The 13,391-nt window shown below is 37.9% G+C and overlaps 1 protein-coding gene across 2 annotated transcripts in view; it reads right to left on the bottom strand.

Annotated features, from left to right (window-relative positions):
• Positions 1-13,391, bottom strand: part of LOC105484432 (uncharacterized) — a 334,675-nt gene that overhangs the window by 59,048 nt on the left and 262,236 nt on the right. The window lies entirely within an intron of this gene.

Here is a 13,391-nt window from a genome sequence, read left to right as displayed (position 1 = left end):
TAATTATTTAATGATAAAGAGGTCAATTCATCAAGAGGAACAACAGTTGCATATATATATATAGCCATCATAGGAATACCTAAATAGATAAAGGAAATATTAATAGATCTGAAGGGAGATATAGACTGCAATAAAATAGTAGGGGACTTCAATACCCTACTTTCAACAATAGATAGATCATCCAGACAGAAAATCAATAAGGAAACATTGGGCTTCTACACTCTAGACCAAATGGGCCTAACAAACATATACATAACATTTCATTTAGAGTAGTAAAATATACATTCTTCTTAAGTGCATATGCAATATTCCTGGGATAATAATGTTAAGCTGCAAAAAAGTTGTAATAACTTTTAGGACATTGAAACCATAGCAAGTGTATTTTTAACCACCATGGTATGAAACTAGAAGTCAATGACAGAGGAATTTTGAAACATTCACAAATATATGTAAATTAAACAATATGACCAACCAATGGATGAAGAAGAAATTAAAAGGGCAATTAAAAGATATTTAGAACAAATGAAAATGGAAACACAACATACCAAAACTTATGAGATGTAGCAAAAACAGTTTTAAAAGTCAAGTTTATAGCAATAAATGCCTGCATAAAAAAGAAGACAGATCTCAAATAAACAGCCAAACATTGTACCTCAAGGAATTAGGAAAAAAAACCAATCTGAGCCCAAATTTAGTAGAAAGGAAACAATAAACATCAGAAAAGAAATAAATAAAACAGAGACCAGTAAAACAATGCAAAAGATCAGTGAAACTGTTTTTTGAAAAGACAAAAAAAATCAACAAATCTTTAGACTAAGAAAAAAATAGAGAAAACATAAAATCAGAAGACATAAAATAAAATCAGAAAGACATAAAATTAGGAGACGTTATAACTGATACAACAGAAGCACAAAAAATCAAAGGGACTACTATGAACAATCTTACATCACCGTATTGGACAACCTAGAGGAAACAAATACATTCCTAGAAACATACAATTTACCAAGACTGAACAATAAAGAAATAGAAAATTTGAACAGAACAATCACAAGTGGGGAAATTGAAATACTAATAAAAAGACTCCCATCAAAGAAAAGCCCAAGACCAGATAATTTCACTGCTGAATTCTACCTAATATTTAGAATGGTAATACAAATTCTACTCAAACTCTTCCAAGAAAATCAAAGAGGAGGGAATACTTTGATACTAATTTTATGAAGCCAGCATTACCCTGATATGAAATCTAGGCAGTTACACTACAAGAAATGAAAATTACAGACCAGTATTTCTGATTAACATAGATGTAAAAAGTCCTCAACAAAATATTAGCAAACCTAATTCAACAACGCAATAAAAAATCATATACTATGATCAAGTTGGATTTATCTCAGAGATGCAAGGACACTTCAACTTATGGAAATCAATAAATGTTATATACCACATTAACATTATGTAGGCCAAAAGCCATGTGATCATTTCAATAGATGAAGAAAAAGTATTTGTCAAAATTCAACATCGTTCAATAATAAGAACCCTTAACAAATTAGGTATAGAAGGAATGTACCACAACACAATGAAAACCACATATGAAAAACCCACAGCTAACATTACAGTCAATGGTAAAATGTTGAAAGCTTTTCCTTTAAGATCAGTAAGAAGACAAGGATCTCTACTGTCACCTCTTCTAGTCAGTGTAGTCCATTGACTTCATATGTAAGTCCTAGCTAGAGCAGTATAGCAAGAGAAAGAAATGAAAGGCATCACAATTAGACAGAAAGAAATTAAATTGTCTCTGCAGACAAAATGATCTCAGAAAAGAAAACCTTGAAGACTTCCAAAAACCTGTTAGAACTTATAAATGAATTCAGTGAAGTTGCAGGACACAAAATTAACATACAGAGCAGAGAGCAAAATGTTGAAATAAAGCCTACATTGTTTGTTCCCCCTGCTGGAACACCAGATTTTAACGACTATCTGCACACAGAAAAGCACTGTCACAAGAACCAAAAATCAAGAGAGCAATCACAGTACCTGGTTTTAACTTTGCATTGTGGAAAGAGGCATTGAGGAGGGCAGGAGAGATGGTCCTGGTTCACCAGTGCCACCCCTCCCCCATCTCCAGCAGCAGCTGTGTGGTATGGATAATCTCTGCATTTTGGGGAGGGAGAGCACAGCAACTGGGGAGCTTTATATTGAATTCAGTATTGCCCTGTCACAGCAGAGAATAAAGCCATGCTAGGCTAAGCCAGCACCTGTGCGTGGAGGGAGCATTTGGACAAACCCTAGCCAGAGGAGGATTGCCCATCCCAGTGGTTGGAATTGAGTTTCTTGCCAAGCGTCACCATTGTGAGCTGAAGTGCTCTGGGGCCCTAGGTACCAGTTTAGCCACAGCAGGATAGAGCAACAAGCAGGCTCTTGGGGTTGCTGGGTGCAGGACTAGGCTTGTGGACAGCATTTCTGGTCCTGCTCTGGGCCAGGAGGGAGCCCACTGCCCTGAAAGGTGAGTTCTAGGCCTGGCAGCACTCACCAGAAGCTGATGGGAGAGCCTTTGGGCTTTAAGAGCACATTGGTGGTAGCCTGGCAGAATCCCCCCTCCCTCCCCCACCATGGACTGATGTTGGTGGCAGCCACAGGGAGAGGCTCCTCTGCCTGTGGAACACAGAAGGAAGAGCGGGAAAGACTTTGTATTGTGGTATGAGTGCCAACGTAGCTGCAGTAGAATAGAACATTAAATAAATTGCTAAGGCTTTTGACTCCAATTCCTGGCTTCGAGATGGCATCTCTGGACATGCCCAGGACTAGGGGGAACTGATCACCCTGAAGGGAAGGGCCTTGTGAAAGTGTTGTGCTGTCTTCAGGTCTGACACAATGCAGTCCCAGTGATGGTGGCCACAGTGGTGCTTATATCCTCACACCCTCAGTTCCAGGTGGTTCAGCACAGAGAGAGAGGTTTCATATGTTTTGTAGAAAGTAAGGGAAAAGAACAAGAGTCTCTCCTGGTAACCCAGATAATTATTCCAGATTTTATCCAAGACAACCAAGGTGGTACCTCTATGAGTCTGGAAAAAGCACAGCATTGTTGAGTTTGTGGCCCAAGTCCCTTCAAATACCTAGAAAGCCATCCCAAGAAGGATAGGTACAAATAAGCCCAGACTGTGAGGACTGTAATAAATACCTAACTCTTCAATGCCCAGACACTGAAGAACATCTACAAGCATTAACACCAACCAGGAAAACATGGCCTCACCAAATGAATTAAATTAAGCAGAAGAAGGAATTAGTGAGCTTAAAGATAGGCTGTTTCAAAATACATAGTCACAGACAAAAGAAAAAATAATAAAAAGTGATGAAGCATGCCTACAAGATCTTGAAAATAGCTTAAAAAGAGCAAATCAAAGAGTTATTGGCCTTAAAGAAGAGTTAGAGAAACACATAGGGGTAAGAAAGTTTATTTAAAGGAACAATATCAGAGAACTTCTCAAACCTAGAGAAATATATTAGTATCCAAGTAGAAGAAGGTTATAGAACACCAAGCTGATTTAACTCAAAGAAGACTACCTTAAGACATTTAATAATCAAACTCTGAAAGGTCAAGGATACAGAAAGGATCCTAAAAGTAGCAAGAGAAAAGAAACAACATAGAACAGAGCTCTAATATGTCTGACAGCAGTCTTTTCAGTGGAAACCTTACAGGCCAGGAGGGAATGTCATGACATATTTAAAGTGCTGAAGGAAAAAAATCCTTTTACCCTAGAATAGTATATCTGGTGAAAATATACTTTAAGCATGAAGAAATAAAGACCTTGCCAAGCAAAAAAAGAGGGGTTTCATCAACTCTGTCCTATAAGAAATGCTAAAGGGAGATCTTCCTTCTGAAAGAAAAGGACTTCTTTTTTTTTTTTTTTTTAAAGGTCTTGCTCTGTTACCAGGCTGGAGTGCAATGGCACCATCATGACTCACAGCAGCCTCAACCTCCCAGGCTCAAGTACAGATGGGGTTTCATCACATTGCCCAGGCTGATTGAAAACTCCTGAGCTCAGGCAACACGCCTTCCTTGGCCTCCCAAAGTACTGGGATTTTAGGTGTGAGCCACTGCACCCAGCCCAAGTAAAGGACTTTAATGAGCAAGAAGAAATCATCTGAAGGTACATAACTTGCTGATAATAGTAAACACATAGAAAAATACAGAGTAGTATAACACAGTACTCATGGTGTGTAAACTTCTCTTAAGTAGAAAGACTAAATGATGACTCAATAAAAAATAACAACTACAACAACTTTTCAAAACATAGACAGTACAATAAGACATAAAGAGAACTAAAAGTTAAATAGCAAGGGAATAAAGTCAAATTATACAGTTTTGGACCGAGTGCAGTGGCTCATACCTGTAATCTCAGCACTTTGGGAGGCCAAGGCGGGCACATCACTTGAGGTCAGGAGTTTGAGACCAGCCTGGCCAACATGGCAAAACCCTGTCTCTACTGAAAATACAAAAATGAGTTGGACATGGTGGCCCAGGCCTGTAATTCCAGCTACTTGAGAAGCTGAGGTAGGAGAATCATGGAGGCTGCAGTGAGCCAAGATGGCATCGCTGCACTCCAGCATGGGTGACAGAGTGAGATTCTGTCTCAAAAACAAAACAAAACAAAACAAAAACCATACAGTTTTAAAAGTATACTTTTGTGTGTTTTTTATGCAATCAGTGTCAAGTTTTCATCAGTTTAAAATAACGGGCTATAAAATATTATTTGAAAGCCCCATGGTAATCTCAAATCGAAAAATCTGCAACAGATACACAAAAAATAAAAAGCATGAAATTAAATCAGACCACCAAAAAAATCACCTTCACCAAAAGGCAGATAGGAAGGAAGAAAACAAGGAAGAGAAGACTGGAAAACAATCAAAAAACAAATAACACATGGCAGGAGTAAGTTCTTACTTATGAATAATAACATTAAATTTAAGTGGATTTGAGTCTCTAATCAAAAGACATAGACTGGCTGAATTAATTTTTAAAAAGGCCCAATGATCTGTTGTCTATAAGAAACATACTTCACTTATAAAGATACACATAGACTGAAAATAAAGGGATGGAAAAATATATTCCATGCCAATGGGAAAAAAAAATGGCAGGAGTAGATATGTGTATATTAGACAAAATAGATTTAAAGAAAAAAAACTATAAGAGGAGACAGAGATGGTCATTATATGATGAAAAAGGGGTCAATTCAGCAAGAGGATATAACTAATGTAAATATATATGCACCCAACACTGGCACATCCAGATATAAAAAGCAAATTATATTAGAGCTAAAGAGATAAGTCCCAATACAATAATAGTAGGAGACTTCAACACTCTACTTTCAGCATTGGACAGCTCTACTAGACAGAAAATCAGTAACAAAAATTGTATTCAATCTTCACTATAGAACAAATGGACCTAATAGATTTCTTGAAGCAAATGATAATGGAAATACAACATACCAAAAGCTATGGGATACAGCTAAAGCAGCACTAAGAGGGAAGTTCATAACTATAAGTGCCTGCATCAAAAAAGAAGAACATCTTCAAATAAACAACCAAATAATGCATCTTAAAGAACTAGAAAAGCAAGAGAAAATCAAACAAAATATTACTAGAAGAAAAGAAATGATAAAAATCAGAGCAGAAATAAATGAATTTAATTGAAGAAAACAATACAAAAGATTAATAAAACAAGAAGTTGGTTTCTTGAAAAGATAAACAAAATTTGCAAACCTTTAGTTAGACTCTGAAAAAAAGAGAGAAGATACAAATAAATGAAACCAGAGATGAAAAAGGAGACATAACAACTGACACCACAGAGATTCAAAGGATCCTTAGTGGCTACTATGAGCAAATTTGGAAAATCTGGAAGAAATGGTTAAACTCCTATACACATATAACCTACTAAGATTCAATCATGAAGAAATCCAAAACTTGAACAGACCAATAACAAGTAACAAGATCAAGGCCATAATAAGACATCTCCTAGTGAAGAAAAGCCCAGGACCTGATGGATTCACTGCTGAATTTTACCAAACATTTAAAAGAAGAATTAATACCAATCTGCCTTAAACTGTTCCAAAAAATAGAGGGAGAGGGAATACTTCCAAGTTAATCCCAGGAGGTCAATATTACCCTAATACCAAAACCAGACAGACACATCAAAAAAAGAAAACTACAAGGCAACATGTCTGATAAATATCAATGCAAAAATCCACAACAAAATGTTAGCAAACTGAATTCAACAATACAATAAAAAGATCATTCACCATTACCAAGTGGAATTTATCCACGGATGTAAGGATGGTTCAACATATGCAAATCAATCAATGTGATACATTTTATCAACAGAATGAAGGACAGAAATCATATGATCATTTCAATTAATGTTGAAAAAAGCATTTGATAAAATTCAACATCCCTTCCTGATAAAAATCCTCAAAAAATGAGATAGAAGGAAAACACCTAAACATAATAAATGCTATATATTATACACCCATTGATAGTATTATGCTAAATGGGGAAAAACTGAAAGTCTTTCCTCTAGATCTGGAACATGAAAGGTTGCCAACTTTCACCAATGTCATTCAACATAGTTCTGGAAGTCTTAGCTAGAGCAATAAAACAAGAGAAAGAAATAAAAGCCATCCACATTGAAAAAGAGGAAGTCAAATTACCTTTGTTTACAGATGATATGATCTTGTTTTTGGAAAAGCCTAGATTCAGCCAAAAAACTATTAGAACTAATAAACAAATTCAGCAAAGTTACAGGACAGAAAAGTGAAATACCAAAATCAGTAGTATTTCCATATGCCAACAGTGAGCAATCTGAAAGAGAAACTTAAAAAGTGATCTCATTTACAGCAATCACAAATAAAATTAAATACCTAAGAATTAACCAAAGAAGTAAAACATCTCTAAAATGAAAACTACAAAACGCCGATGAAAGGAAATGAAGGGGACACCAAAAAATGAAAAAATATTCCATGTTCATGGACTGAAAATAATCAATATTGTTAAAATGTCCATACTACTCAAAACAATCTAAAGATTCATTGCAATCTCTATCAAAATACCAATGACATTATTCATAAAATGGAAAAAAAATTCTAAAATTTATATGGAATCAAAAAAGACCCATAATAGCGAAAGCTATCCTGAGCAAAAATAATACAATTGGAGGAATCACATTACCTGACTTCAAATTATACTACAGAGCTATAGTAACCAAAGCTGCATGGTAGTGGCATAAAAACAGATGTATAGACCAATGAAACAGTATAAAGAACCCAGAAACAAATCCACACAGCTATAGTGAACTTATTTTCAACAAAAATGCTGAGAACATACGTTGGAGAAAAGACAGACTCTTCAGTAAGTGGTGCTGTGAAAATTGGGTATTCATATGCAGAAGAATGAAAATTGATCCCTATCTCTCACCTTATACAAAAATAAAACCAAAATGGATGAAATATTTAAATCTAACACTTCAAATTATGAAACTACTACAAGACAATTTTGGTATCCTAGTAGTTGATGAGAAAAAGGCCTGTGTGTTTTTTTCCTAAGAAGAGGGAATACTGAGAAAGGGAATTCTCTCCTCTGCCTCTTTCATGGAGGAAGTGTTGAAAGAACACTAAAATTAGAGCCAAAAAGACTGAATGCTGGTTTTACTATCTTAAAGCAGAGAAGCAATTGGCAAAAGCTGCTCTAATAAGCAGGCTCCCACTGGGGCCTGAGGCCAGTAAGACAGAGACCACACATTTAATGTGGAAGACTGTTTGGGAGCCCAAGTCTTTGCTCCCGGTTAGCCACACACTCAGTCTGCTTATGCCCTTCTTGTGAACAGGCTTTCCTTGATGATGAATGTTGGTGATGCTGTGGGGTGTGAGTGAGAGATGGAAGTATAGAAAGATATGAGCTTTCTGTGCCAGCTTTCACTAACAATGAGAAGGAAAAATACAGCATTTGGCTCACTCTGGTTTCCCTCTGGCTTCACACAGGTCCCTGAACGATACTCTCAGTTGCCTCTTTCCCAGGAGGCTGCTGGGATTCATAGATAAACTCCAACATACAATGAAGGATTGTGATGGCTAAAATTGAGGCAGGAGGGCAATTTAATTTCCTAAATTTTCTGCTCTCATCTTAAAATGAAACAGCCCTTCTTCAGCCCCACATATCTTCTCTGCACACTTTGGTCTTTGTGTCTTTGTGTTTTAAGTTCCTACTGTTTGGAATACCCTTCTGTTCCTTCCTCTCTAAATCTGCCAATCCTCCAAGGCTCAAATGAATTTATTTTCCATAAGTCCTCTCCATCACATAAGTAAACTCTACCTTGAACTCTTCCTCAGGACTCCCATCATAAAGATTTGCATTATCATATAGATACCTTACACCTCTTCAATTGCTTTGGATGTATTCCCTTTGTTTTCCAAACTGCACACAAAAATGGACTAGGCCACAGAATTCTTTTGTATCCAGAACAGACGGTACATAGTGCTGGGCCCATAAGTGGGCCTTATAGATGCTTGCTTGATTGGCTTTGAGGTGATCTGTACCATTAGACAATTAGAATGGGTGGAGCAATGGAGACTCAGGACTCAGGGAAGATGCAAGGATAACCAGCATGAGGGTAATGACAGAAGGAACTGTCAGAGAGCCACCTTCTAGCTATGAGGACATGCCATATCTTGCTTATAGGTGTCCTGTTGAAGTTTCTATTTTATTAGATTGCTAAAGAAAAGAAGCCCTCCTCATAGACACAGAGGGATGAACATGGATGATCTTCAGGGTTCTCAGTCAGAGAAGTCTGAATATCAAAGCAAGCTGTCAACACCTCCTTTCTCACCCCTTGGCTGGTCCATCCCATTCTTGTCTTTGTCAGCTTTGGTATATATAATAATTTGCAGGAGGCAAGTGTGCTTCATTCACGGGGATATTGGCAAACCTTGCATAAGAATGGAGCATGTTTTCTACACTTTACAGTTCACAACACACTTGTGAACTTACTGGAATTCCTGGACCCACCCAAGACTGGAAATGAGGGGTTTAGCATTTTTAATGCATTATAGTATCGTTTCTTGTGATGAGAGTCTCTCTTACCTCAAGAATCAAAAATATGCAGAAACCTACCCAAGTAAGAGTTCATATCTGGAGAATGGGGGCTACTCTAATTTCATTTGGGAAATGTATTAAAGTTGAGATTTGACTATGTGGAAAAAATTATCTTGTTATTAATAATGTGGATGCTTGGAAAATGAAAGAGGATTTATAGAATGTCATCCCTACTTGTATTAGTCCTTTCTCACACTGCTGATAAAGACATACCTAAGACTGAGTAATTTACACAGGAGAAAGGTTTAATGGAACTCACAGTTTCATGTAGCTGGAGATTGTGAGGGGAAACCTCACAATCATCGTGGAAGGCAAAAGATACATCTTACATCACAGCAGACAAGAGAGAGAATGAGAGTCAGGCAAAAGGGTTTTCGTCTTATAAAACAATCAGACCTTGTGAGATTTATTCACTAGCACAAGAATAATATTTGGGAAACCACCCCCATGATTCAATTATCTCCCACTGGTTCCCTCCCACGACACATGGGAATTATGGGAGCTATAATTCAAGATGAGATTTGGTTGGGGACATAGCCAAACCACATCATTATGCCCCTGGCCCTTCCAAAATCTCATGTCCTCACATTTCAAAAACCATTCATGCCTTCTCAACAGTCCCCCAAAGTCTTAATTCATTTCAGCATTAACTCAAAAGTCCACAGTCCAAAGTCTCAACTGAGACAAAGCAAGTCCCTTCTGCCTATGAACCTGTAAAATAAAAGGCAAGTTAGTTACTTTCTATGTACAACGGGGGTACAGGCATTGGGCAAGTACAGTCATTCCAAGTGGAAGAAATTGACCAAAACAAAGGGCCTACAGGTCCCATGCAAGTCCAAAATTCAGCAGGGCAGTCAAAACTTAAAGCTCCAAAATGGTCTCCTTTGTCTCCATCTCTGACATCCAGGTCATGCTGGTACAAAAGGTGGGTTCCCCTGGTCTTGGGCAGCTCTGCCTCTGTGGCTTTGTAGGGTACAGACCCTGCTCCTGGCTGTTTTCACAGGCTGGCATTGTGTCTATGGCTTTTCCCTATGTGCAGTGCAATCTGTCAGTGAACCTACCATTCTGGGATCTGGAGGACGGTGGCTCTCTTCTCACAGCTCCACTAGGCAGTGCCCCAGTGGAGACTGTGTGGGGACTTCAACCCCACATTTCCTTCAACACTGCTCTAGCAGAGGTTCTCCATGAGGGCCCCACCCCTGCAGCAAACTTCTGCCTGGACACCCAGGTGTTTCCATACATCCTTTGAAATCTAGGCAGAAATTCCCAAACCTCAATTCTTGACTTCTGTGCACTGGCAGGCTCAACACCACGTGCAAGCTGCCAAGGATTGTGGCAGCCTCTGAAGCTGTACCCAAGCTGGACCTTTGTTCCTTTTAGCCATGGCTAGAGCAGCTGGGATGTAGGGCATCAAGTTCCTAGGCTGCACACAGCATGTGGTGGGGGTCCTGGTTCTGGCCCAGGAAACCATCTTTTCCTTCTAGGTCTCTGGGCCTGTGATGGAAGGGTCTGCTGCAAAGGTCTCTGACATGTCCTGGAGACATTTTCCCCATGTTTTGGCAATTGACATTTGGCTCCTTGTTACTTATGCAAATATCTGTGGCTTGAATTTCTCTTCAAAAAATGGGTTTTTCTTTTCTTTTACAAAGTCAGGCTGCAAATTTTTCAAACTTTTATGCTGTTTCCCATTTAAAATGGAATGCCTTTAACAGCACCCATGTCACCACTTGAATGCTTTGTTGCTTAGAAATTTCTTCCACCAGATACCATAAATCATCTCCCTCAAGTTCAAAGTTCCACAAATCCCTAGGGCAGGGCCAAAATGCTGCCAGTCTTTTTGCTAAAACATAGCAAGAGTCACCTTTACTCCAGTTCCCAATGAGTTGCTCATTTCCATCTGAGACCACCTCAGCCTGAATTTCATTGTCTATATCATTATCAGCATTTTGGTCAAAGCCATTCAACAAGTCTCTAGGAAGTTCCAAACTTTCTCACATTGTTCTGTCTTCTTCTGAGTCTTCCAAACTATTCAAACCTCTGCCTGTTACTCAATTCCAAAGGTGCTTCCACATGTTCAAGTATCGTTTCAGTAATGCCCCAATCTACTGGTACCAATTTACTGTATTAATCTGTTCTCATGCTGCTGATGAAGAAATACCTAAGACTGGGTAATTTATAAAGAAAAAGAGATTTAATGGACTCATAGTTCCACATGGCTGGGGAGGCCTCACAATCATGGTGGAAGGTGAAAGGCATGTCTTACATGGCAACAAATGAGAGAGAATGAGGGTCAAGTGAGGTGATTTCTCCTTATAAAACCATAAGATCTCGTGAGACTTATTCACTACCAGACAACAGTATGGAGGAAACCACCCCCATGATTCAGTTATCACCAATGGGTCCCTCCCACAACATGTAGGAATTATGGGAGTTACAATTCAATATGAGATTTGGGTGGGAACACAGTCAAACCGTATCACTACTTTAACTGCTTATGCTTTTATTTATTGTTATTAATAACAATAGAACTGTTGCACCTATGTATCTTTGTGTGCATGTGTTGAGGAGGTTGAAGGAATGAAGGGATGAGCTGAGGGATGATCCTGACATCCAGGAAAAATCATAAGCTTTATATATTATTCTTGGAAAAACCCACCAATTCATTTATTTATTCACTCAACATTTATTAATGCAATAATTTGTTGAATACTTACTTTGCATCTGTCCTACAATTTAGGGATCTAATAGTACTCCCCCAGGTTATTGTGCTAAACAGAGTAGGTAAATACTAAATATTATATAGTGGCACAAAGGAGAAAATAACATGGAGATGAAATGCAGGTCAGCAAAGGCCTCTCAAAAAAGATATTTAGTTGGATTTTTAAAGGAAATGAAACTTAGTCAATAAGACATTTCAGACAGAGAGAATAGTGCTTGCACAGGCACAAAGGCCCAAAAAATGATAAGCACATTCCAAAGATTATATGGAGTCTGGTGAATGGAGAGAAGGAGTATTGATGGGAGAGACTAAGAGTAGTCAAGTCAATCATGGTAAGGTGTATATGCCATGGGCAGTGTACTTTTTTTTTTTTTAATCTCACCAGTATCTCTTCCTCCTTCAAGGGATAATATAACCCTGGTTTTCTTTGGGAAACCACATATCCCAACTCCTTGTAACCTTGGTTGGCCTTTTCTTCATTCAATCTCTTAGGGAAGGTAATGACTAAAGGTGCCTCATCTGGAGTTATAGCCTCCTTGTTACAGTGATTAGTTTAAGGCATGTGACCAAAACTAGGCCTGTTGGAGCCTTGGAATATGAGATCTTTCTTCCTCTGGAATCTCAAATTACATGAATTGTTATAAGTAGTTACCTTCCCTGGCCTAAAGTTTTTGGCCAAATAAGGCAAACACACAGAAGAAAGTAGAATTTAAGAATGGAGTGAGAGAGAGCAAGAGAAAGGGAAGGTTGGAGGCTTGCTGACACTACTTGATCCCTGTGCCTGAAGTTTTTGGTTCATCCATGGACATTCAAGTCACATGATTTGTTTCTACTTGTGTCACTCTGAATCAAATTTTCATTACTCTGACCATAAAAGTTACATGAATGTTAAAACTATATTAAGGAATTTGGACTTTATTATCTGGACAGTGAGGGGGGCTTTGTGTGATATATAAGCAAATTTAGTTTTGCCTAATAAAAAGTTCCTTTTAAAGAAAGTTGTTCTGGGAAGTGCATTAGTTGGATGGACTTGGATTTGCCAAATATAACTTTTGTGATGTTAGATCTTCAGTCACTAAACTCTTCACATACATTTAATCTCTTGAAAGATGCAGAGCATTAATGTTGTTTTGGTTTTCCCCACAAAGGACTATGTGAGGTTTTCAAGTGAGGTTTGTGAAAGTATTTTGTAACGTGTTAAGTACGATATTATACCAGTAAGTCATGAATATTAGAGAATATTGCCATAATAACGTTGTGAGTATATTTATTAGATTTTTTTTTTTTTGCTGAACTTGTGAATCAGATAGACTGTTTTTTATGAAGATTTATCATAATTTGGCTGACAACATACAAATTTGCTTTACCTAAAATTAAAAGAGAAAAAAAGAATGGGATGGAAACAGGAAAAGAAAACAACAAAAAAACTATGGCCAAATTTGTTAGTATGGACGCAGCTGTTAGAAGAGCTGCAGAGTTTTGATGATCTAAGATCACAGTTAGCAGCAGCATGAACTGGTAGAAAGAAGAGTCA

The sequence above is a fragment of the Macaca nemestrina genome, chromosome 1, assembly GCF_043159975.1.
Source record: "Macaca nemestrina isolate mMacNem1 chromosome 1, mMacNem.hap1, whole genome shotgun sequence".
Classification (NCBI taxonomy): domain Eukaryota; kingdom Metazoa; phylum Chordata; class Mammalia; order Primates; family Cercopithecidae; genus Macaca; species Macaca nemestrina.
This window is presented reverse-complemented; position numbering and strand designations above follow the sequence as displayed.